Raw genomic sequence first — 26,017 nt, forward strand, 5'->3', positions numbered from 1 at the left:
TAGATCATTTTGAAATCACAATAATCTCATTTGCTGCCCATTGATTACTTCAATTTCAGTATTATGATGGTGTCTAAGCTACATTTAATGAACAAATTTAATTAAGACTAGCACTAAAACTCTACCTAAGAATATTAATAGTTCTTGAGGAAAAACTTTCGTAGGAGACCAATCTATAATTCATATACATTGTACAGAGAAAATAAAATATATTGCCCTTTGCTAATAACATATTTCTTTTTTTCCCCTCTATTTTAAGATTTACTATAAAGTTACAGTAAATCAAGATAGTGTACTACTGGTGAAGAGAAAAACACATATATCAAACAATAAAGAGTCCCAAAATAGACCTACACAAAGGTGCAAAGGCAGCTCAGTGGAGAAAGGAGAGTCTTCAACAAATGAAATTGAACGATTAGACCCATATGAAAATGTATGAAACTCACACCTTATAAAACAGAATCATAGAAATAAGTGAAAATTTTAAACTCTCAAACTTTAAAACACTAAAGAAAAGCCCTGTGATCTGGGGGTAGGCTGACGTCTGACACCAAAATAACAATCCATAATAGAAAAAAATTGGTAAGTAGCACTTCATCAAATTTAAAAACTTTGGCTCTACAAAAGACACTTTTAAGAGAATGAAAAGACAAGCTAAATTGGGGGAAATATTTACAAATCTGTATCTGACAAAGGCATTGCATCCAGAATATAAAACAAATTGTCAACACTCAAAAGTGAGAAAATGATCCAATTTAAAAATGGGCAAAAGAATTGAATAGACATTTTTTAACAGAGGGTATGTGGAGGGCAATTGGGCACACAAAAATACGCTCAACATCATTCACCATTAAAGAAATGCTAATTAAAACCACACGCCTATCAGAATGGCTAAAATAAAAAATATCGACAGTACCAAATAACAGCAAGGAAACAGAGAAACTGAATATCTCATAGTGAAACATAGAAGATACAGCCACTCTGGAAGTTTGGTAGCTTTTTATGAAGTTAAATATAACCTTTACCATATGACTGAGCAAAAATCTCACTCCTAGGTAGATATCCTAGATGACAAGCTAAGTTCACATAAAACCCTACACACATAAATGTTTGTAGTTCCTTCAAAATTGCCTCAAACTGGAAATCCAAATATCCTTCAACAGGTGAATATAAAAAGCAGCACTGTGAAAAGAATGAATCTCAAAAGACATCACACTGGAAGAAGCCAGTCTCCAGATGTTATATCCTTTATGATTCTATGTATGTGACATTTTGGAAAAGGTAAATCTATAGGAAGAGATCAGTGCTTGCCAGAGGCTGGGGTGGGGTGAATGTTTGACTAAATAGGGGTTGCAAAGGGGGATTTTGGGGGTGATGGAACTGCTATGTTCTGACTGTGGAGGTGGTTAGGCAAATGTGCTAAAACACACAGAACTGTACATACAAAAAAGTTAATTTTTTGGTATGCTAATTTAAAATTTTTTAAAATGAAAACAAAATTCAAATAAATTTCTCCTTAAAAATGCTTCAGAAGAAATTTTCCAACGAGGTTTCTTCCAGAAAGGCTGCTTTGGGAGAGTTCTTCCACCCCAGCCCTGGTGTTTGTGGGTCTGTTTGTTCAACATAAAACGAGATTAGTCTAGCAAGAGCCATTTTCCTTCTCCCCCAAGCCTAAAATCGAACCCCTGGGCACCCCCTTTGTGGAAGCGAGGGTGGGCAGTTTTAGAGAGAAGGGGCATTTGGTTGGCACTGGGTTCTTGACCCACAGAGCAGTTGTGCTTTTGTCAGTCTCATATATTGTTTGCCTGGAAACTTCTGTATCAGAATAGCTGGTCTTGAGCCAGCTCCTCAGGCCCCTGGGGTATTTGAGCAATGCTGGATGTCAGGGCCTACTGGTGGGGCCCACTCATTGGTCCCTTTGGCATATGCCCCTGTGGGCCCCAGTGGGTGAGCCAGACCAGGGCACTGGCTCTAATGGCCAGTGATCTAAATGAGGCCTTTTGGGGGAAGCTGGCAGTGTGCTCCTTGCTTTGAGACCCCCAGGTGACACATGGATTAAACACCAGGGGGACTCTGAAAAGGTTTCTTTTGGAAGAACGCTTTGTAAACATTAAAGGAAATGCACGATGTGGAAATACCATTAGGAGGATGACCGTGCTGATTTGGACCAGCAGAGCCACAGCATCATTCATGGTGAGAACTGCCGGTTACTCGAAGCAGTTCTAGGCACCGTGCTAAGGAACTATTGAATCTTCATGACAACCCTGTGGTAAAGGGAGGTCATTGCTTGGACATATGAGGAAACAGGCTCCAAGAGGTCCAAAATCACATGGGGAGAAGGTGACAAGGCCAGGTTTGGGTCTGCAGCTTCAGCCTTCTGAGCCAAGGCCTGTGAGAGGAACCTCTGAGGCCTGATGTCAGGCCCTATCTCCACAGGTGCCCCAGAGAAAACTAATGCCACCTTTCAGCAAAGACTGGTGGGGGTTGCCAAGGGCACTTTCAGACCCTATTCTGTACAACAGCACTCAAAAAAAATGTTATATGATGGAATAGTTTTTTTGAAAATTATCTTATGCATAAATCCAACCCAGAAACCAGAGCTGGGCCCTGTGGTTGAAGGTGGGAGCGGCATTGGCCCAGAACCCCTAGGGTTCCCAGAGCACTTTGGACAGTCACTTATCCAGTAGGTGGGCACTTACTGTTAAGCAAGGAGGTGCCACGGTGCTTAAGGCTCTTGGGTTTGAAAGAACGAAGTGGAATTGTGGCACTCAGGCCTGGGTTAGTTGGTCTGGAGCAGTGGTCGGCAAACTGTAGCTCACGAGCCACATGCGGCTCTTTGGCCCCTTAAGTGTGGCTCTTCCACAAAATACCGACTTCTGCGCATGGGCCACCAAGTTTCAATCGCACTGTACATGCGCGCCTGCACATGGTATTTTGTGGAAGAGCCACACTCAAGGGGCCAAAGAGCCGCATGTGGCTCGCGAGCCGCAGTTTGCCAACCACTGGTCTGGGGGAGGGCTGCGGGATTCCAGTCTGGCTTTGGGCGGTGGTCTATTTGACTCAGGCACCACCTGCCTTACTCACTCTCCCCTCTGGCCAGTAGCCATGACCTGTCACTCACAGGGTAGGAAACTCATCTTCACCATTTTACACTTAGTGAGTTTAATCTTAAAAGAGAAGGATTACAAGTTAAAAACTACCGCACTCTTCCTTTTTTATTGCTCTGATAAAAGGCATCACCTGTTTTTTTCTGTAGCACAAAAGCAGAATGTTTAAGTCCAGATCTTAGTGTACGATCAGCGGCAGATCTGCACCACTGACCCCGATGCAGGGGCTGGTGGCATGGCTTACAGTGGAATCATTAAACGAACCTCCTTCCCATAAATGTCAGGGATCATTTTCACAGGGGAGTGGACCATGTGCACGGTGTTCTTGCCAAACAGCTGGAACTCTTAGTGAATGAGCTGCTCCCAAAATCTCGTTGGGCCGGATGACAGGCCGACATGACTTGGTCCACGTGTGAGTGGCCAGCAGGGACATGGTGTGGTACTTCATGAGGTAGGCGAGGCACAGGGCAGCCTAGCGGCTCACACTGGCTGGCAGCGGAGCAGCGTGCGGCCCTGCTTCATCCCGACATCCTGGATGATGTGGTCAGCAATCGGGTCAAAGAAGTCACAGAGCTGTGACCTGGGAGTGCCAGCCACAGGCACCTGCACATAGTGGATGTCTTCATACAAGATATTCACCACCTCCCCCGAGACATTGACGACCGAGGTGATGTGGCTGCTGGAGAGCATAAGGTTGTTGTTGGCGGCCACTCCACTGCTGATATACAGGCTCCTGGTGATCCCTGAGAGGCCGCCGACTGAACTGAACCGGGAAGGAACCTGGAGATGCTGTCATCAGGTGGGTGGGTCAGCGGCCAGGGAGACATACAGGCCGCATCTTTCTGCTAGGCTGTGTCCATGGAAAACCGGTTACCCATCCCACCATCACTCGGGGCCATAGCAGTCCTAGTCGAAAAATAGGGTCGGCTCAGGGCGCAGCCCACTCCACTGGCCTCGCTCGTCTCCAACTACGCTATGGCAGCCGCCAGCTGAGGGACAATCCTGCCGCGCCGCCGCCTTCTGGCACCGCGCGCTCATAATGTATGTCTTTAAACTAGTCTGAAGTTAAAAAGAAAAGACTTAAAAGTTATAAGGGAAATTCCTAAAGAGCTTATTAAACACACACAGAGCTAATTGTGAATCACGAAGCACTCTTTTGCCAAATGAATTCTGTCTTGTCAACATCGGAAATGAAGAGAAACCACAGCAAGCCTCTAAGGAAACATCTCTCTGAGGACAGCGTGCAAGTCAGATTTCACACCTCCTCTGGAGCAGAACCAGCCTCCGCCCCCAGACACGTGGGCCTCCCGGGAGCTGTGCCTCCAAGGTGGCTCCTCCTCAGTCTGGCGGCTTCTCTCAATGTCCTGCCATCCTGCCTGAGGCCTTCACCTGCCCGGTCTCCTGCTGCACTGAGGTTTGGAATCCCAGAAAGAAATCCCAAAAGTAGGAGACGCTCCCGTGGAGCAGAAGGAAATCACTTTGGACCCAGGTCTCTCACTAAGAAAATCTCCCTCTTCCATAATCTGTGCTAAGTTAAAGTCTCATGCACACTTGATAGGCAGTAGGTTATCCAGTCAACATACTACTTCAGCAAACGAGTGCTTCTTTTATTTTTTTAAATATATTTTATTGATTTTTTTTTTTTTTACAGAGAGGAAGGGAGAGGGATAGAGAGTTAAAAACACTGATGAGAGAGAAACATCGATCAACTGCCTCCTGCACACCCCCTACTAGGGGGGATGTGCCTGCAACCAAGGTACCTGCCCTTGACCAGAATCAAACGTGGGACCCTTCAGTCCACAGGCTGACACTCTATCCACTGAGCCAAACCGGTTAGGGCATGAGTGCTTCTTTTAAAACAGTCAAACACACCTTTGTAGGGCCCAAACATGAAAGGCCATTTCAGTAATCCTTTCTCCTGAGTCTTGAATGCATTTTTCATAAGACAAACCAAGTTTCTTTGAATAAGAACAGTGTCAGGTATATAAAAAGTCTTCAGTAAGTGTTAGCTATCAGTATTACAATCTTGTTAAATTACTGAGAGACTTTCTGGAATATGAGATTGAAACTGAACTCCCCAACTGACTGGGTACCCGGTCTTGTTCATTGCAGTGTCTTACTGGCTTGCTTATTGCAACTATGCAAATTGTGGGTGCTCAATAAATGCCTGTTGAAAGGCACCGAGGTAAGGAGGGAGGGGAAAGGGAAATGGGGAAGAAGAAAGGAAGCTATCTAGTACCTACAGATGTGATTTCACACTGCGTGGGAGTTCAGAAGAGAGAAGGTTTATTTTCGGTACAAGTCTATGATTCTAGGATTATAGAATCATCCAACCACTTCAGCCAAATGGTTCCTAAAATGTGTCCCATCTGTGCACTTTGGCCCAGGACACTTTACAATCCTGGAATGTTTCCTCCTTCTTTCCCAACTACTAACAGCCTATCCATTCCTTAAGTTCAGTTTCAATTACACTTGCTCCATGAAATGTCTCCTCATCTTCCAAAGGAGAAACAATCGCTTCCTGTTCTTAAATGTAAGAGTTTTGGTGTATAACAGTTGTATCACTTATAACCAGTTTTATTTTCCTAGTTATCTTTTCATAAACTTAATTTTGATCATTGCAAATAAACTGTAAGCACACTTATGGCAGAAACAATACAACACGTTATTTTTTTAAATATATTTTATTGATTTTTTTACAGAGAGGAAGTTAGAAACTTTCTACAGATAGAGAGTTTGAAACATCGATGAGAGAGAAACATCGATCAGCTGCCTCCTGCACATTCCCTACTGGGGATGTGCCCGGGATCAAGGTACATGCCCTTGACCAGAATCGAACCTGGGACCCTTGAGTCTGCAGGCTGACGCTCTATCCACTGAGCCAAACCAGTTAGGGCACAATACGACACTTTAGATCAGTGGTTCTCAGCCTTGGCTGCGCATTAGAATCACCTGGGAATCTTTTTAAAATCCTGATTTCTGGGCCTCATCCTCCAGAAATTCTGTTTCTTTGTTACTAATGTTGTGGCCTCACCCCATAACAAAGAAACAGAATTTCCGGAGGATGAGGCCCAGAAATCAGGATTTTAAAAAGATTCCCAGGTGATTCTAATGTGCAGCCAAGGTTGAGAACCACTGCTTTAGATCCTTACCCATTGTACACCCCGTGTAATGTTCCATTTCCCTCTGGTGGGGGATATCCCCCTGCCCCTTGAGACTGACAGAGCCCACCTTTCTCCCACCTGCTTTGTGCCCTAGAAAACTGACATGTACAGATTACATCATGCTGCTGCTTCACCATGTGACTTCTAATGCATCAGGCCAATGGGGAGCTGTGAGGCTGGCAACTTACTTCCCCGAGTTTCCTTCCTGCAGAGACAAGAGCTGGCCAAGACCTGGCTGAAGGTCAGAGCCCTTACACAGCAGCCCTCTCCACCGGTCCTGTCTGGCTTTTGAGTAACTGGTTCCTCCATTGCAGGGTTTGCCTCTGTTACTAACCTCGGTACTGCATTCATTTATAAGGTCTCCTTACCCTGGCCCTGCCCTTACCTTTGTAAGTAGAACTTCTATTAAACTGTTTTCAAATTACCATAATTTAAGTGCTCCCTCTGTTTCTTGCTGGGACCATAATGGATACATCTACTTTATTTTCCCTTTTGCCTTAATATTTGAAATAATTTTATTTATTTATTTATTTATTTATTTATTTATTTATTACTGTTTTATATTTTTCCCCTACCAAAAAATAGCAGTAAGCTCCATATGAAAAGCATTTTGTCTAGTTCAGCACTATTACCTTCAGCTTCTAGAACAGTGCCAGACAGAGAGGGGGCAGTCAATAAATGATCTGTTGAACACAACATATAGATAGATGATATAGATATAGATGTAGATAGCGATAAAGATAGAGATATATTCAAATTCAGAGTAACATATCTGTATGTTTAAAAGATGATTCCAAAATACTAAGTTGGTTATTAATTAACTTCTCAAGGTTTAGAACAAAGTACTAACTCAGAGCCTAAATTGGTATTTTTTTCAGCCCAATCAAAAGAAAAAATGCATAACTCTGTACATTATTTTCCTGAAGTTGAGTTTCTAACATTAAGAGAAGCAAAGCAGAAAAATCCCAGAGAATGTAATATAGAATGAAGGCGAAAAGACATCTCCAAACAACCCTTTTTGTTGTCTTTTTTGTTGTTTTTGGGGGGGGTAAGAGAAACATGATACCTGCGAAAAAAAATGAGGCCATAATTCAGGAAGCATCTCTGACATCACTATACATTTATTTCCCTACTCAAAACAAAAATTTATTACCACTGCCTCCCCATTTCCTGCCTAAAGCTATGCTTTTAAAGTATTAAGACATTAATCCTACCGAAATGGTGGATAAGCCTCTTCTTACACAAATACCTAAAATTAATGAAGTATGCAAGATAAAGAAGTGAAGGGAAGACTGGAAGGGAGACCCTGCCCAGCTCTTTCCTAAATGAGATACTGTGGATTATGGGGCAGCCAAGAATAGATGGACAACAGGGGACATTCAGAGAGGTCAGAATGTGCATGGCAGTCATGTCACTGGGGAATGCAGCAGCTCAACAGTGTAAGTGCTCCCCATCCCAACAGCTGCTAACAGGGTGAGGTTGGGTCCATACTGCCAAAATGAGCTCATATGGGTGTGGCAAAAGGCTTGTCCCCTATAAGATGTCCTCCAACAAACTTTAGCAGCTGTTCAACTGCTTAACAAATGGCTATTTTCTTTGGCTAAATACATTATCACTGAACTATCTAGGGAAACCATGAGGGACCTAATGAAGCTATTATTTGCAAATCAACAGATGAGGAAACTAAGCATAAAGATAAACAGTATTTTCAGAAATTTGGTGGTAATTTGAATGGTATTTCCCATCACTTAGAATTCATTTCTAATCTACACTCTCAAATACTGATGAAACCTTTCATAATTTGTTTTGACCTGTACATGAGTGTAATTGCATATACGTTAGACTGGAGCCCATGACTCATTTGCAATAGAACTTCCTGACCTCCTTCTCATTTTCAATATCCTCACGTATCTCAGAGGCCAGTTCCCAAGGATTTCCTGCCTCTAGGCGTGTCACTATATTATCACTGAGAGGCATACCGATTCCCAGATCTGCTCTTAAATGGGCTGGTATTTGACAGAATTCCTCTTTGATCAGAGAAGCAACCAGAAGTTATGAGGTTATTCAATACCTGACTTCTGGTACTGAGGGAAAGCCCAGAAAGCCAGTGCTTTTAGCTAAAGATTCTGAAGTAAGTTTGAGCCTGGGCACTGGGGAACTGGAGCATCAGTCTCTCCAGGCCCTGCATGTTAAGGTGGAGCCAGTCAGGAGGCGAGGGAAGCTGGTCAGGGCAATGACTAGCAGATGGGATTCAGGCCAAGTGCAGCTCCTGTCCAGCAGGGCTCTCCTACAGGCACAGGCACACACCGAGATCTGGCAAAGGGAACAGACCAGTGATGGCGAACCTTTTGAGCTCGGCGTGTCAGCATTTTGAAAAACCCTAACTTAACTCTGGTACTGTGTCACATATAGAAATTTTTTGATATTTGCAACCATAGTAAAACAAAGATTTATATTTTTGATATTTATTTTATATATTTAAATGCCATTTAACAAAGAAAAATCAACCAAAAAAATGAGTTTGCGTGTCACCTCTGACACGCATGTCACCTCTGACACGTGTCATAGGTTCGCCATCACTGGAATAGACAGAGTAGTGGGAAGAAAACAAATTTATTTTAATGATGTTTTCACTTTTATTATTTAATATTGTATTGCATTATTTTATATTTTACATATTTATAATATTTCATATATTTTATATTTACATTTATACATACATATATATTCTTGAATATGGCTTAGAAACACATATTGGAGATGATTATTCAATCAAGGGTGTTCGAAGGCTATGCTTAGAAATAAGATGGACACAGGAGAACGAGTAGGAAGAGAGTGCTAAGTAAAACTGTCAGGATCATTCAGTGGGGTTTAGGGAGCATCCACAGTACATAAGAGGAGAAGAGATTACAGAGAGAAGGAGCAGCATGGATCCAAAGAGTGGCCTGGAAGGAGGGCCCACAGCAGAAATATGGGAGGATTGTGTCTCTAGGAAGAGGAAGTGCCACTGCCCACTGCCCGCTTGTCTATTTCTGCTGGGGATAAGAGATCCAAAGAAGCTGAGGGACCTGGCTGAGCTCACAGTTACCCCGGCACCTGGGCATCAGCAGCTGACAGGGCCAGAGAGGCAGTGTTTGCCCAATAGCAGTTGTGATGCTCTTCCCCACCCAGTGAGGAATGGGTCTTCCTACTGTTTCTTCATTTCTTCCATCTGATCCTCAAAAGTCCTCCTGTCCCTGTCTCTAGAAAGGACTTCTCCGACATCTGAAGATTCCAGAAGCGATTTAATGCTCTTCCCCGGGCACATGCTCTCACATCACACAGTAGCTCCACCCACTTTCCTGGGCAACCAACTGCTTACACAGAAGGGGAACTGGGGAAATCAAACTTAATACATGTTTCTGAGGATGGCCAATTTTCCCACGTGCAGCAATATGATTTCTCTCTTGTTGTTTTTTTTAATCTCCAAGCTGGAGGATGAGAAGAGGGAAGTAAGCGTCTGCTCCAGTTCCTCACTGCACCTTTCTTACACAATCTTGGCAAAGGTTCACATTTCCAGTCAACTTCACTCATTTTATTTCCCAGATGTTTTTATGCTCCAAGGCCAAACAAGCATGAATCGCTCCTTCCCTGTCAGACCCCAACTCCATCTGTCCCTGTCACTTCTCCCCTCCCCATCACAGCCACCCCAGTTGCCTGGATCCTGGAGGCAAATTTTATTACAATATTTTCATTATACTATTTACACGAGCACACCCTTGAGAGGGTCAGCCTCTGTTAGAAGCCATACGAATGGGACTCACATGGCTAAAAAACACATGCAGAGCATATTTGACCTCTTGGGACAGTCCCAAGTGTGTGGCTTGTCAGAGGGATGGGAAGACTCAGAGTCATTCTTTCCCATTTACACTGTATTCTCCGAGGTGTATTGTGAACAAATAAAAAAAAGTGAGCTTGGCTCAAAGCTTCTGCAGTATGTCACTCCAATTTCCAAGGCTTAGAATCCAACTGAGCTTCTTTGCATCACTAAAATAACAAAACTCATGCTGTAATCTATACGTGTACATTTTAGCCACAATCTATATAATAAAAGCCTAAGCAACAGTATGGCGGAACGACCAGAACAACCAGTCGCTATGATGCACATTGACCACCAGGGGGCAGGTGCTCAATGCAGGAGCTGCCCCCCGGTAGTTAGTGCGCTCCCACAGGTGGAGCGCCGCGCAGCCAGAAGCCGGGCTCACGGCTGGCAAGCGCAGCAGCAGTAAGGAGCGAGGGCTCCCGGACTGCGAGAGCCCCAGACTGCGAAAGGGATGTCTGACTGCCAGCAGGTGGCCATCCCCTGAGGGCTCCTGGACTGCGAGAGGGCACAGGCTGGGCTGAAGGACCCTGCCCCTGCCCCAGTGCACGATTTCATGCACCAGGCCTCTAGTTATTAAATAATTAAATCTATACTTAAAATTTTGTTATAAAAAAACAAACCAAATGTACAAACAAAAAGTAAATAAAAGCAGACTCATAGAACACAGACCAAAGGTATGGTTGCCAGAGGGGAGGAGAGTGGGTGGATGGGTGGAAAAAGTGAAGGGAGATTTAGTCAGTAATATTATGGTAAGTTTGCACAGTGACAGATGATTGCCAGAATTAGTGGGGTAACCAACATTGTAAGGTATAAAAATGCCAAATCACTGAATAGATAAAGATGTGGTACATACAGGTGGGGCAAAAGTAGGCTTACAGTTGTGAGTATGCATGACAGTTTATTCTTATATTTGCCGGGAACCAATTCCAGCATGTCATAACTTCAAGAGTCTCATCAAAAGGTTGATGAGACTTGGGGACTCAACAGGGTTGAGTCACACATGTAGTCACCTGTTGAGAATGGCTAAAGGCATTTCCCCAAACCTGAAAAGGGATTATTGCTTGGCTGCCAGACAGCTAAAAGGCATCTTAACCTACATGTTATTGCCTCCTACTGGCCAAACACCTGAACAGCCGTAGGCTAATTCCCCCAAACTGACAATGCTTCTGTACCCTTTGAAACCTTACCCTTTGAAGTGTATTATCTCCACCTTGCCTTAGGACAAATTGTATTAATAAAAGCAAGGGTCCTAGACAAGGAGGGAGCCTTCAGTTCCTTTAGCTGAAGGTCCTCTGACCCCCAATGTCTTTCAAAATTATGTCTCGTCTCCGGACTATTTATTAGTCTCTGGATTTCTATGTCATCTGTGCACAGCCTTTTCCAGATTCCTGGACCCTTCTTGATGTTGGAATAAGAGCACTGACGATATGTATTATTATTTATTAATTATTGCCCATGTGAACAACTGTAAACCTACTTTTATCCCACTCTGCATACACAATGGAATATTACTTGGCCATAAAAAATGAAAGCTTACCATTTTTGACAACATGGATGGATCTAGACGGTATTATGCTAAGTGAAATAAGTCAGAGAGCAATAAATATCATATGATTTTACTTATATGTGGAATCTAAAGAACTAAATAAATGAATAAAAGAGAAACAGATTCATAGGTACAGAGAACTGAGGGTTGCCAGAGGGGGGGCTGCATGAAAAAGGTGAAGGAATTAAAAAGTACAAATTGGCAGTTACAAAGAAGTCATGGGGATGTAAAGTACAGCATAGGGAATATATTAATATTGTAATAACTATGTATGGTCCCGGGTGGGTACTAGAATTATCAGGGAAAACACTTCCTAAAATATATAAATGTCTAACCACTATGCTGTACACCTGAAACTAATATAAAATCATATTAAATGTCAACTGTAATTGAAAAAAATGATAAATCACTATAATATTGTATACCAAACTATAAATAAATAGATAAATACATAAATAAATGTTGTTATACGCCTCTGCACATTTTTCTTAAACTTTAAAATGCATGCAAATCACCTGGGATCTTAATAAAATTCAGACTCTTGTTCAGGAAATCTGGGTGGGCCTGGAGATGCGTGTTTCCAACAGGTTTGCGGGCATTTAAAAAGCATATTCAACTCATTTTTTATGAATTATTGTACTTAAGATGCACAGATTGGGAGCTTAACAAAAACTTGTTGAAATATGACTTAAAACATGTCCCTTACAGAGAATAGCAGATGTAGATCAAACAGCAGGTAAATGCAAGAAGCTTTGAGAAGCAACAAATTCAAGAAGACGAAAGAGTTAAATGGGATCCTAAACAACTAGAATTCCCGGGCAGAAGTAGAAGTCACTGAATTGAATGTAAACGATAGTAAAACTGAACCCAGAAAAGAACTTCTTAACATACCAAGTAAATGTATCTAGTATCTGAAAAAAAAGAAAAAAAAAGCTTCCCTTGTCTTTATGCAATAATTATAAGGAGCTTGAGAAAACATAGGCTGAAGAAAAATGGAAATTTACAGTGGACAGAAAGAAAAAACCATACATACACGAAACGGGAAAATGAAGATGAAAGCCAGCTGCAGATCTAAACAACCCAAACGAATTTTCTTTTGAGAAAATGAATCATGCGGACACTAAATTGAATTACTAAATCAAACTAGAATGTTTTGGATTTCAGGATAAACAGCACAAATGCACACTGTGAAGAAATATCTGAACACTGACTCTCGGGTTTTAAAAACTGCAACTTGTCTGAAACCTTCCCGGCTCTGTCAATTCATTAGGCCTCTGTATCTAAGCCTTTACCTCGCATCAGATGTCTGACTGAAAACGGGAAGGTAATCTTCATTCAAGGCCCAGCCTAGTTAAGATTCAGGACTGCGTTATCTGCAAATGCCGCCCACTCCTCTACAGAGTAATGAATGGTCGTTGGAGGACTCCGGCTGGGGGACCTCCTCCTCTCCCCATGATGCTGACATCTACAATAAGTCCAGAATCCAGAGATAACCACGGAACTCAATAATTCACTTTTGGCAGTTCTATTTATTTTTTAATTAACATCTTTTCCAAGCGAGAGACGAGAGCACACTGCAGAAAGCAGATCCCTGATAAGCATACCTCGACAGCTGCAGATGCATAGGGGGGCCAGACTGAGGGACCAAGGCCACGTAACAGGTGACGGCAATTATTCACTCTGGCTATGCAACAGGGCCTCGTGGGCTCTATCCCTTCCGTAAAGAGATTTACTGTCAAAGTCATCCCAAAGTCACAGCTGAATGAAAGAGCAAAGTACTTTAGCCCGGCCTGGATGGCTCAGTGTTTGAACGTCAACCTATGAACCAGGAGGTCACTGTTTGATTCCCAGTCAGGGCACATGCCCGGGTTGCAGGCTCAATCCCCAGTGTGGGGAACGCAGGAGGCAGCAGATCAGTGATTCTCTCTCATCATTGATGTGTCTGTCTCTCCCTCTCCCTTCCTCTCTGAAAACAATACAAAATAATTTTTTTAAAAAAAATAGCAATTACTTTACAAAAGCTCAGCACCATCAGAGGGAAAAGCAGTCGGTGCTACATCCATGTCATACAAACACTTGGAAATAGCAGGCCTGGCTTTCCCCAGTAACTCAGTCTAAGAGTCTTTCAGGGGATTGTTCTCTATTCAAAATCCCCAAACTGACTAAAAGCCATGTTTCTTTGAGATAGGATAATTGAATCGGCCAGGATCGCTTGCTTTTCCAAACGTTGCTGAAGACCATATAGAATCACTACGCTACTTAGAAGCCAAATACCAATTAGCAGGGCCCCTAAAGCATTAAAACTGGAGCTCTGAAACTGACATGCTATTTAGTTAATTTGGAGAATTTAGCATGTGAACCCTTAGCAGGAACTGAATTTCCATCCCACCAGGTCTCTGCATCGCATAATATAAAGTGCATTTCTGGTTCATCAGGCTCCACTTAACTAAGGCAAAACACATAGCTGTGAGGTAACTCCCAAAGCCACAGTGCTTAAATGGACCATGACCAATTTTTAAACAGGGCGTTTAAAAAGTAATACTGTCAGCAGCTTTGCAGTCCGGACACCACAGGCCCCTCGCGCCCCAGCCAAGTGTGTCTAATTGCTGCTCTGCTGGGCCCACCCGCACTCTGGGAGCCATTCTGGCCCTGGGCAAAAAACAAGGAAGAATTCAGTATCACACTCCAGTATCACACCCCAGTTTACCGCTGAAACATTCTGTAACTGTTACCTTCCTGCTCCCTAGGGTTGGGATACCGTGGGACCAGGCAGGGGCATCCCTGGCCCTTTCTTTGATCCCCTGCCCTGGTTTTCAGTTTCCTTCCTCAGTTGGCCTCTGGGGCTCTGTTTTTCCTAAGGATTAATGTACAGGTTGCCTAGACCAGAATTATACACCAGACCCTTCCTGGGGCCTCAGCCCTGTCCCTGCCTCAACCTCAGCCCCTACTTGGCTCTCCTGTTGTCACCTAAGCTCTCATATGACAAATGAGAGACAGAAAGTTCTATTATATCATATCTCATCTAAATAATCACTGATATATAATGAATGGCTAACGAAGAAAAGTTATCCTTAGTGACAGTGATATTAATGTGTTATGTCTGTTGAGTCAACTCCGACCCCTGGAGACCCTGTGAATGAGTGATGTCCACAATGCCCTGTCCTCACCAGCCCTGCTCAGTGCCTGCAGACTCGTGCCTATGGTTTCTTTCATGGAGTCAATCTATCTCCTATTTGGTCTTCTTTTCCTGCTGCCTTCTATTTTTCTCAGCATTATTGTCTTTTCTAAAGAGCCCTGACATCTCATTATACTAACTAGATCCTTTAAAAATCACCGTTTTCACATTTTTCATCCTTTAGATCAAGAAGCATTTCATTCATCGGTGCTAATACATGATAATGTAAGGAAATATCACATATGACTTCTCATAAGACCTGTGTAAGAAGAACCTAATACAAAGTGTTATCTCTAACACTTGCCTGTGTGACACTAAAGGGTTATTGTTTAATGTTCTGAGTCTGACTTATGCAGACAGCTCTCCTATTTGCCAGCATGTTGTTGGGCATGGCATGCAAGTACCTAGTAGGCCATTCTCGGTGAGCGGAATTGCCGCTGTGGGGTGAACACAAGATAGTAAACAGGAGAGCTGTAATGACTGTTCATTATATTTTGGCTGCTCAACATCAAACCCCCCTTACCCCCTGAAAAAGCCTTCAGTGTGTGGGTTTTGATGGGAAGTCAAGTCCTACTTCTCACTGCAAAAGCCAAAGCAGATCACATGCTCCCCGTCCTCACCCCTGGCAGATGGAGCATGCACGGTGTCTGAGGCTTGGCCAAAGGGAAGTCTCTACAAGACAACTTAAATTGTTGAGCAAGGGAGGCAATGACAAGGGGCAGCTGAGTACTCAGCCTTAGCAGTGGCACCCAGCAGCCTCAGAGTTATCGGACCAATTCTGCAACATGACCCAGCTCCCTGGGTTTCTGACCATACTCCAGTTTCCTAGATATTAGTTCAATTTTTAAAGCTGCCCAATATCCTCCCAAGAATTTTTTTTCTACATAAGTTAGCCAAGGACTGTTACTATAGAACAGGGATCCTCAAACTTTTTAAACAGAGGGCCAGTTCACTGTCCCTCAGACCGTTGGAGGGCCGGACTATAGTTTAAAAAAAAACTATGAACAAATTCCTATACACACTGCACATATCTTATTTTGAAGTAAAAAAACAAAACGGGCACAAATACAATATTTGTATTTGCATGTGGCCCGCAGGCCGAAGTTTGAGGACTCCTGCCATAGAACTTCAAAACTTCTTTTCTATAATCAATTTCTTGTGTGTATAATAAAAAGTATTTTGCAGTAGAGAGCAGCCAAGACTCCAGAATAGGACTTCCCTGGTTTTGTTCCTATGTTCGCTTCCTACTAGCTGTGTGATCTTCAGCAAATCACTTCACACCTTGTGCCTCAGTTTCTCCATCTGCAAAATAAGGATCGTAATAGTAGCCAACCTCATGGTGGTGTCTTGTCAATGGATTCGATAAAGTGTCTATCAGAATAAGCTAACATTCAGCTGTGATTATGATAATGAGATGATAATGATTATGATAATGAGATGATAATGAGATGGCAGTTACAGTGATCAAATAAGCCATGATCTTTAGCACTTTGGAATCTAACTGAAGAGGCAAGAGGCATACATATTCAATAATTCATATGTAGGAAAGGATGACAGAGAATGCACGTGTGGACACAAATGTGGATCTAAACCCTGTTATCACTGTCAGTTTATCAAATGTTCTTTCTTAAACTAGCCACATTTAGGCCACAGAAATATTAGGCCATACCAGAAGGTCATAAAAAAAGATTTCAAGGTTCACCTAAGAAATTATAATAGGTTAAGATTCAATGAGAAAATGAGCAAAGGACATTTGTTTCAAGCCTGAACAATGTCGGAAATCCAGAAGCACTCCCAGCAAATTCTGTTTCAGTATCCCCTAGGGGCTCCATTCAGATACATGGAATCCCACACAGAATAAACTTAAGATATGACCTCATAGGAATCTTTCTGATGAAACATAAGAACTAATCCTCAGGCTGAGGAGTTAACTATAGCCCCCCAAATGTCTCTTCTGTGGAGGAGGAGACGCTATAGAATTCTTGGACCTATTCTTACAGCCAACATCTGAATTATGTGTCCTTTAAAATCTAAACTGAGTTGTGTGATGTAGCATCTATCAATAGTCTACAAAAATTCATACATCCTTGCATCATCTAAAACAACTTTTAAGGATCCAATTTCAGCAGCATCTAGTATAACTGCTTTTGGAGGATTCAATTTCATTTTTTCCCTATAAATTTCCAATCGTCCCAGCACCATTTATTGGAAAAGACCATCTTGCCCTGTGGCTCTGTGGTGCCACTTTCTGAAATAAATCAAATGTCTATATGCACGAGTCTGTTCCTGAGCTCTCTTCTCTTTTCATTGATTGATTTGTCCATTCCTATGCCAGCAATACACTCTCTTAATTACTGCGCTTTAATTACAAGTCTTCTTTCCTAGGAGCTCAAGTCCCCTGACCTCCTTCTTCAAAAGTGTCTCAGTGATTCTTGGCCCTCTCCATGTACATAGACACTGTAGCATCAGCTTGTCAACTTCCACCCAAAAAACCCACTGGGATTTTTAGTAGAACTGCATTGAATCTACAGGTCAATGTAGAGGAACATTAACGTCTTCACAATATTAAGAAAGAAAAAGAGCAAACAGACCTCAGCTGGAAGAGATTTAACACTCAATTAAATTCTGATTTTTGGCTATGACAAGGGACTGAGAGTTCTATTTGCCAAAATACTGTAAGACTGTGTGTGCCATTTAAAGAGAACATAGGGCTTATTACCTGAGAGGAACCAGAAAAGACAGGGACTTCTCAAGTTGCAATCCCAGTGCTGGGAAGATCTCTTTGTCTGTATATATTGTAAAAGGAAGATAAGAGGCACAACTAAAGCTGCATTTGGATTATATCACAGGCAATGCTTGTGCAATGGTATCACTCAATACCAGCTTGTTTTCTCAGAAAATGTCTTGCACATCTTTTGTCAGATGTATTTTGTTAAAAGGTTAGTTGCCTTCTCTTATGTTTTCTCATTACTTATTATTATTGGTATGTAGGAATGCCTCTGAGTTTTTATGCTAATCTTGTACACTGCAAAGAAATCCTTTAATAGTTAGTTGGTGTATATTTTTGTTTATTTGTTTTTCTCTGCAGATAACATTGGTAGGTTGAATCTCTTTTAGGACTCGTTATGGGGACACTGGGATGTCCTAGTCCTAGCCTTGAAGTCTGGCTCGGAATGATCGCCTGGCTCTGTCACCTGGCTCTGAGTTTCCAAGCTGCCTGCAGAAGCTGAACTCCTACCCACACTTCCTGCTTCCAGGAAGGTGTTCTTTTTTTAGCCTGGATCTGTATATTAGGTTTCCTATTTTAATATTTCTCCAGCCATCAATTGTTTTGTAAGGAAGAGAATTAATTAAGCTATAAACCACCCCTGACCCCTTGTCAGAAGTTGATGGAACCATCATTATAATGTCTTGACTATAGGAAATGTTTTAAATAAAGCACACTATATATGACTTAAGTGTGAAATTATAAGAGATCATAAGACAAATCATAATAAAACCAGTACGCTTTTAGCTACTTTGTCTAAAGTGCAACATTATTAGTCAGTCTAATGTTTTCACAATTTCAACTGGATGTTATAATGTGGATTATATTTTACTTCATATCCTCAGAGCCAAGCATAGTGGAGTACTGCCTGATTTAGAAAAGGCCACATAACCTCCAGAGCCTCATTTTCCTCATCAGACAAATGTGTTACAATATCTATTTCAAACAAACCATAACAGCATCTAAGGTGGGAGAGAAGATGGGAGTTAACTTTCTTATAATGTTCAGTAGGAGGGTAAGGATCTACTTTACACTTCAAGTTAAATATCTGTGTTAAAATAGCCAGGTTGATGACAAAAAGAACAGATATGGAGAATAAAGTGTTCAGGATCAATAGAGGAAATGATATGAAAAAAGAAGAGAAAGGGAGAGAGAAAAATACTTCAGTCAACCCAACAGGCCCCTGATCCTGTCTCTACCCTTGTCCACCAGGCCTTGAATGGATCACTCCCTGATGCTCCTTTGCTCTCTGGACTGCCAGTGAGCTCAGCCAACAGGAGGCAGAGAGGAAGATCAGAGGAAGGGAAGAGAAGGAAATCAGGGCACCTCTTCTCTGGCTCCATCCTCCCAGGGCTACCAGGTTCTGCAGGGAGGTATCTACAGACTCACTGATATTCTTCCTTGCTCTCTCCTTCCCTCCCTCCTCCCTTATTTCAAAAACTCAATCCAAACCAAAGCATGTAAAATACCTCAATAGTTTTTACATCGATTATATGTTGAAAGATTAAGCATGTGATATATTGGTTTAAATCAACTTTATTATTAAAATTAATTTCTCCTGTCCTTTTTCCTTCTTTTGATGTAACTACTAAAAAAATTATTGATTTACATATTTGGTTCACATTTACGGTTCACAGTACATTTCTATTGGACAGTGCTGACTAGATTCTAATGTCAAATTAGGCCTCCTTGGTTCCTTTTGAGTTTAGGCCCTACTCAAAGTGTGGTCCCTAGACCAGCCTCATAGTGTTCACTGAGGAGCTCATTAAAAATGCACAATCTCTCAGGCCCTGCACCTGAACTATTGAGTCAGAATCTGTGAATGACACCCCCTAGGACACTACAATGCACAATGAGAACCACTGCTTTAGATAAACATCCAACATTTGGCCAACTAGATCTTGCCACTGACCACCCTAATGATGAAAAGTGCTAGGAAAGATAGATTCAATGACATGAAAGGAGGACGGCAATCTATTGAAAATCTAAAACAAAACAAGCCTGAGCCAGGCTTTCCTTCAGTGGAGGTGGAGGCAAACTTCCACATAAGTGGATCCTTGGAAACTCCCCAGAGCAGTGGTACAAAGTCAGGTAATTCAATGAAACAAAGACATGTGCCTATTAATCGGTTTTGAACTAAATGTTTGTGTCCTTCCCAAAATTTACATATTGAAATCCTATTCAATATGTAAATATTGTGGGGCCCTCAGAGATTACTGTCTTCATAAAAGAGACCCCAGGGAGCTCTCTCTCTCTCTCTCTCTGCTCTTTCAACCATGGGAGGATGCAAGGAAAAATTGACAGTTTCCAGCCCAAAGGAGGATCCTCATCAGAACTCTACAGTGTTGGCACCCTGATCTCAGGCATCCAGCCTCCAGAACTCTGAGAAATAAATGTCTATTGCTTATAAGACAGCCAGTTTATTGTACTCTCTTATAGCAGCTCAAATTGACTAAGACACAGTCTTTTGTTTGTAATCAGACAACGTAAATATCATTAACTTTTCTTATACCATGTACTAGAGGCCCGGTGCACAAAAATTTGTGCACTCGGGGGGAAAGGGGGTCCCTCAGCCCATCCTGTGCCCTCTCCCAGTCTGGGACCCCTCGGGAGATAACGACCTGCTGGCTTAGGCCTGCTCCTGGGTGGCAGAGGGCAGGCCCAATCCCTAGGTGCAGCCCCTGGTCAGGCTCAGAGCAGGGCCGATTGGGGAGTTGGGGCGCCGCCCCCTGTCATGCACAGAGCAGGGTGGATTGGGAGGTTGCAATGCCACCCTCAGTCACGCTCAGGGTAGGGCCGATTGGGGGGTTGGGGCACCGCCCTCTGTCACACTCAAGGCAGGGTCGATGGGGAGGTTGCGGCGCCACCCCCTGCCACGCACAGAGCAGGGCCCATCAGGGGGTTGGGGCGCTGCCCCCTGTCACACACAGAGCAGGGCCAATCAGGGGGTTGGGGCGCTGCCCCCTGTCACGCACAGAGCAGGGCCCATCAGGGGTTTGGGGAGCTCCCCCTTGTCATGCACAGAGCAGGGTCAATCAGGGGTTTTGGGAGCTCCCCCGTGTCATGCACAGAGCAGGGCCGATCAGGGGGTTGGGGCGCTGCCCCCTGTCACGCACAGAGCAGGGCCAATCAGGGGGTTGGGGCACTGCCCCCTGTCATACACAGAGCAGGGACCATCAGGGGTTTGGGGAGCTCCCCCTTGTCATGCACAGAGCAGGGTCAATCAGGGGTTTTGGGAGTTCCCCCGTGTCATGGACAGAGCAGGGCCGATCAGGGGGTTGGGGCGCTGCCCCCTGTCACACACAGAGCAGGGCCCATCAGGGGTTTGGGGAGCTCCCCCTTGTCATGCACAGAGCAGGGTCAATCAGGGGTTTTGGGAGCTCCCCCGTGTCATGCACAGAGCAGGGCCGATCAGGGGGTTGGGGCGCTGCCCCCTGTCACGCACAGAGCAGGGCCAATCAGGGGGTTGGGGCACTGCCCCCTGTCATACACAGAGCAGGGACCATCAGGGGTTTGGGGAGCTCCCCCTTGTCATGCACAGAGCAGGGTCAATCAGGGGTTTTGGGAGTTCCCCCGTGTCATGGACAGAGCAGGGCCGATCAGGGGGTTGGGGCGCTGCCCCCTGTCACGCACAGAGCAGGGCCAATCAGGGGGTTGGGGCGCTGCCCCCTGTCACACACAGAGCAGGGACCATCAGGGGTTTGGGGAGCTCCCCCTTGTCATGCACAGAGCAGGGTCAATCAGGGGTTTTGGGAACTCCCCCGTGTCATGCACAGAGCAGGGCCGATCAGGGGGTTGGGGAGCTGCCCCCTGTCACACACAAAGCAGGGCCAATCAGGGGGTTGAGGAGCTCCCCCCGTCACACACAGAGTAGGGCCAATAGGGGAGCTGGGGCACCGCCCCCTGTCACATACAGAGCAGGGCCCGTGGGGGGGGGGGGGGGGGGGGGCGGGTAGTTGAGGCGCCACACCCTGTCACACTCAGGGCAGGGCCGATGGGGAGGTATGGCTCTACCCCGTCTCACATAGAGCAGGGCCCGTGGGGGGGTTGGGGTGCCACCACTGTCACACACAGAGCCGCAGGGCAATCAGGGGGTTGGGGCGCCGCCCTCTATCACCCACAGAGCAGGGCCGATCAGGGGGTTGGGGCACTGCCCCCTGTCACACACAGAGCCGCAGGACAATCAGGGGGTTGGGGCGCTGCCCCCTGTCACGCTGATCCCGGTGCCGGGAGGCCTCGCGGCTCCGCTGATCCCGCCCGGCAGGGTCACAGATCCGGGTCTCAGACTGCAGACAGCCTTGCCTGCTGCCGCCTGCCTTCAGTATGCAAATTAGCCGCCATCTTGTTGCTTCAGGGTGGGGTCCCCACTGGGGTGCCTGGCCAGTCTGGCTGAGGGGCTGAGGGCCGTTTTCAGGCTGGCGGGCGACTGGAGCTCCAAACCTCTCCTTTTTTTCTTTTTTTTTATTCTGGCATTTATTTACCTTCTATGCCTGTCACTGGAGCTGAGAGCCGGCTTTCTCTCTGAGGCTCGGCTGAAAGCAGGTTTCTGGCCTTTGTTTTCTGTATTCGAAACAATGTTGCGACTCCAGCTCTGAGATCCCGGCTGACTGACAGGAGCTTTCTGGAGTTTTGTTTATCTTCTGTAAATGTTACTATGTTTCCAACTGAAGCTCAGAGGCCGGCGGGGACGTTAGAGTCCACAGCAAGCAAGCCTCCTGTTAGCTTCCAGCTGCCTGGCTGCCGGCCGCCATCTTGGCTGACAGTTAATTTGCATAAGGATACGCTGATTAGCCAATGGGAAGGGTAGCAGTCGTACGCCAATTACAATGTTTCTCTTTTATTAGTGTAGATAGGTTTCTTTAAAGGAGTAAAATTTCAGAATCTACAAAAGCAATGTGTGCTATAGCCTCTAACTTTATTGCTGTTCCTGGGAATAACCTTGGATTTTGAGTAGCACATTCTTTGAACCTGACTTAGTTTGTTTTTCCTTGATGACTTATAGTAAGCACCTCTCTCAACTCCTCTCTATGCATTTTTTTAGCCCTGCCCCATGTGGCTCAGTTGATTGAATGTCATGAGGGCGTGCAGGAGGCAGCCGATCGATGTTTCTCTCTCATCAATGTTTCTATCTCTTTCTCCCTCTCCCTTCCATTCTCTCTGAAATCTATAAAAAAATATATTTTTAAAATTAGCTAGAAGCACACTATTCCCCAAATCCTCTTTTCTTAGAGGTTCACACCCACATCACTCTCCCCAATCACCTTGCCAGGTAAACCCCATCAAATGGTCACCCTCTGCCTAACTAATAGAGTACCTAACTAATAGAGTATCAAACACTGAATTGCACAATGTGCCCTGGAAAATGTAAAGGAGTCAAAGCTGATTGTGGCCCCTGTGGAGTGACAATAAAGAGGTAGGAAGGCTGACTTTGAGTCTCCAATAGACAAATGCCAATCGGTGCCCTGGAGATCGGAGTGGACAGCCAACCAATTTCTGGCTTTCCAGTCTGTTAAATGGATCATTTCATCGAAGCATGGTCCAAGTGCTCGCTATTTCCATTATTTTAATTTTAGAACACTCTTCAAAATCTGGCCGCACAGGCACACTCCATTATTCTTTTTCAAGATTTTTTTTTTTTAGCTATTCTTGCCTGTTTTTTATTCTTGCCGAAGAACTTCAGGATCACTTTGTCAAGTTAATTTCCCATGGGTTTTGACTAGATTTGCACTCAGATATATAAACTTCCACTGAAACATCCAATTCAAGAACATGGTACGTCTCTGCATTTACTTGGGCTTTCTTTTTATATGCCTCAATAAAATTTAATAGTTCTCTTTCCACAAGTCCTGCACATTTCCTGATGGGCGCATTCCTAAGAAGTTTATCCTTTTGCTTTCATTGTAAATGCAATCATCTTCCAGAATTCTTTTCCTTTTTACTTAATTATGCAGTAATACATAGACAAAAAGTCCAAACATTATAGAGCAGTAAAAACAAACCTGTCATTCAAATAGTCAAACCCCTCCTCCCGCCAGCAGGTCTGTTTATTAAGAATTGGGCTCATATCCATCGAGACAAGTTTCCATGCTCTCTGGATTTTGTTGAGTTTTTGGCTTTGATATATTTTACATAAATAAGATCACACTACTTATTTTCCTTATGACTTTTCATATAACGGTATGTCTTAGAAGTGTTTCCTTGTCAGTAGATAAAGCTATATCTATCTATAGCTGTATATGGCACCATTATAAGAAGCTGACAATGTCTTCAATAAATTTACCACTAATGGACTAATTTAAGTCACTTCTGGCTTTTCACAATGAAGATACTATTTTGCCAAACATTCTTGATATATATGCCAATGTCATACATGCCAGTATTCTCATAGGAGAAATTTCTAAAGATGGAATTTCTGGGTCAACGGTTATGAGCATTTTTTTTAAAAACTGAAAGCTATTATAATATTGTCCTGGGGGGGAGGGGGGGAGGATTTACTACTTTGTACCAACATCATGAAAAGGTCTGTTTTCCCACACTCTTTATAATGAGCATTTTTACCTTTAGTTTTAGGCAATTTGCCAAAATTTTATTAAATTATTTTTAATTCATATTTCCTTGAGGATCTGAGAGATATTTTCATATTTGCATTGGCCATGTCAATATCTTCTTCTACAGCCTGTCTTGTCATAGCCCCTCTTTCATAAGCCATGAATTTTCTCCTTAATCCCATGACTCTGCTGATCTATTTTTTATCATGAATATGTATCTCTTCTCAGTTATATATGCCTCCCATATTGTCCTTTTCCTTTTAATGTTGTGGTGAAAGCAATATTTCAAGATAGCTGCAACAACTATCATGTGCTATGGAAATATCTATGTTTTCTTTTGGGGACAAAGTCCAAATATTGGTAATTCTCCTGTGGTTTGCCACATCATAATTGAAGGAAACAGTACATTTCAGATGGAGTTCATTGCAAATAAAGATGTAATTGTTTTACCACCCAACTTTGTAAACTCCTTGGTCTAAAGTCATCTCTTTGTCGAATCCCTTCCTAAACACCTTCCAGCAAAGTTAACTATTAATTCCTTTGTGATCTCACAGCCATCTACACCTGCACTTACTGAGTGTTCCTTCCAAGTGCTTCACTTTCCTAACCTCATTTCCCCCAAAAGACAGCTCCTGGAGGAAAGGACCAGGGAAGAAGAGCTGAGCCAGCCAATGTCCTGCCTCAGAAGCTTGGTGTATCAAGGGCCAGTGTGAGTTATACATGAATAGGCTGACATGCTGAAAACTCAGTGTAAGATCCATGGTTTGCAAACATATGAAATTGTACTTGGAGAGTATGAAATTGGAATTTACTTTCAAAATCTATCTACATTATTTCCTTGGTGATACACATTTTATGTCGATGCTGAATTTCCATCTTCAAAGACTAGATCAGTGTTTCTCAACCTTTATGAAAGTATTGTCCCTCTAATAGCCTTTTTAGAGACTTTTTTTCTCATCCCTCCTAATGAAATTTAAGTATTACAGATATACTGTATATCTATTTATGTATCCTGATGCTTTCAAAAGTCATTGCCATTATCTTTTTTTTTTCCCTCCTCCAAAAACCAGTTATTGCCCCCTGGGGGTGATACTGCCCCCATTAAAGATTCATAGACCAGATGAAATTCTATGAATAACTGAACATATTTGTATTTTACTTTTATGAGACATAAAAAATCATAAATCATCCTATTAGTTTCCCAGAAATAGTTATGTTTTTCCCTCCTTATCCCTACAGGCTAAGAAGTTATAAGACCAAAGAACACAGTATAAAGAAGATATAAAGAGAGGCATTTTTTAAAAATCACAATTGGACCTCATCCTTGCCACATAATTCAGACTTTCTCTGTTTCATCAAATAATGTCTTTCACATGTTTATTACCCCATATGTCATTAGGAAGAAAAGCATGGAATGCCTGGAGTTATAAAGTGCAAAGAGCACACACATATATATCACCAGTAAGTTGGGAGTTACTATGAAGTCTCTTTGAACTTTTCCAGCATTTTAGAAAAATGACACAAACTTTTGCTGGCAAAGACAAAAATAAAGAGGCGCCACAGCACTGAAGTCCTTTGATATTAGGGGGTGTTTAAAAGAAAGATGCTAAGTCTTTGTTGGAATCATGCACTGAAAGAGAATGGAAAACCTCATTGACTTAAAAGCTAAGTGGAAATTGGTTTGATCATATTTTAAAACATTCACCAAGATTTCTTCAATATGATAACATGATATGTTCAAAAGATTTCTGCAACAACTGTAGCAACTTGTTGATAGCTAAAAAGAAATAAATAAGACTCTGGATCAGCAGTTTTGGAAGCAGATATTATAATGGTTCATGAATTAAT

General features: G+C 43.2%; 1 protein-coding gene and 1 pseudogene across 1 annotated transcript in view; both read right to left on the minus strand.

Annotated features, from left to right (window-relative positions):
* Nucleotides 1-26,017, minus strand: part of DCHS2 (dachsous cadherin-related 2) — a 189,963-nt gene that overhangs the window by 114,909 nt on the left and 49,037 nt on the right. The gene's annotated exons all lie outside the window — the stretch shown is intronic.
* LOC139011741 (dual specificity protein phosphatase 18-like) lies at nt 3,348-3,903 on the minus strand (annotated as a pseudogene).

Source organism: Myotis yumanensis, unplaced genomic scaffold (assembly GCF_028538775.1).
Source record: "Myotis yumanensis isolate MYYU_CA2020_CCGP unplaced genomic scaffold, mMyoYum1.0.hap1 SCAF_5, whole genome shotgun sequence".
NCBI lineage: Eukaryota > Metazoa > Chordata > Mammalia > Chiroptera > Vespertilionidae > Myotis > Myotis yumanensis.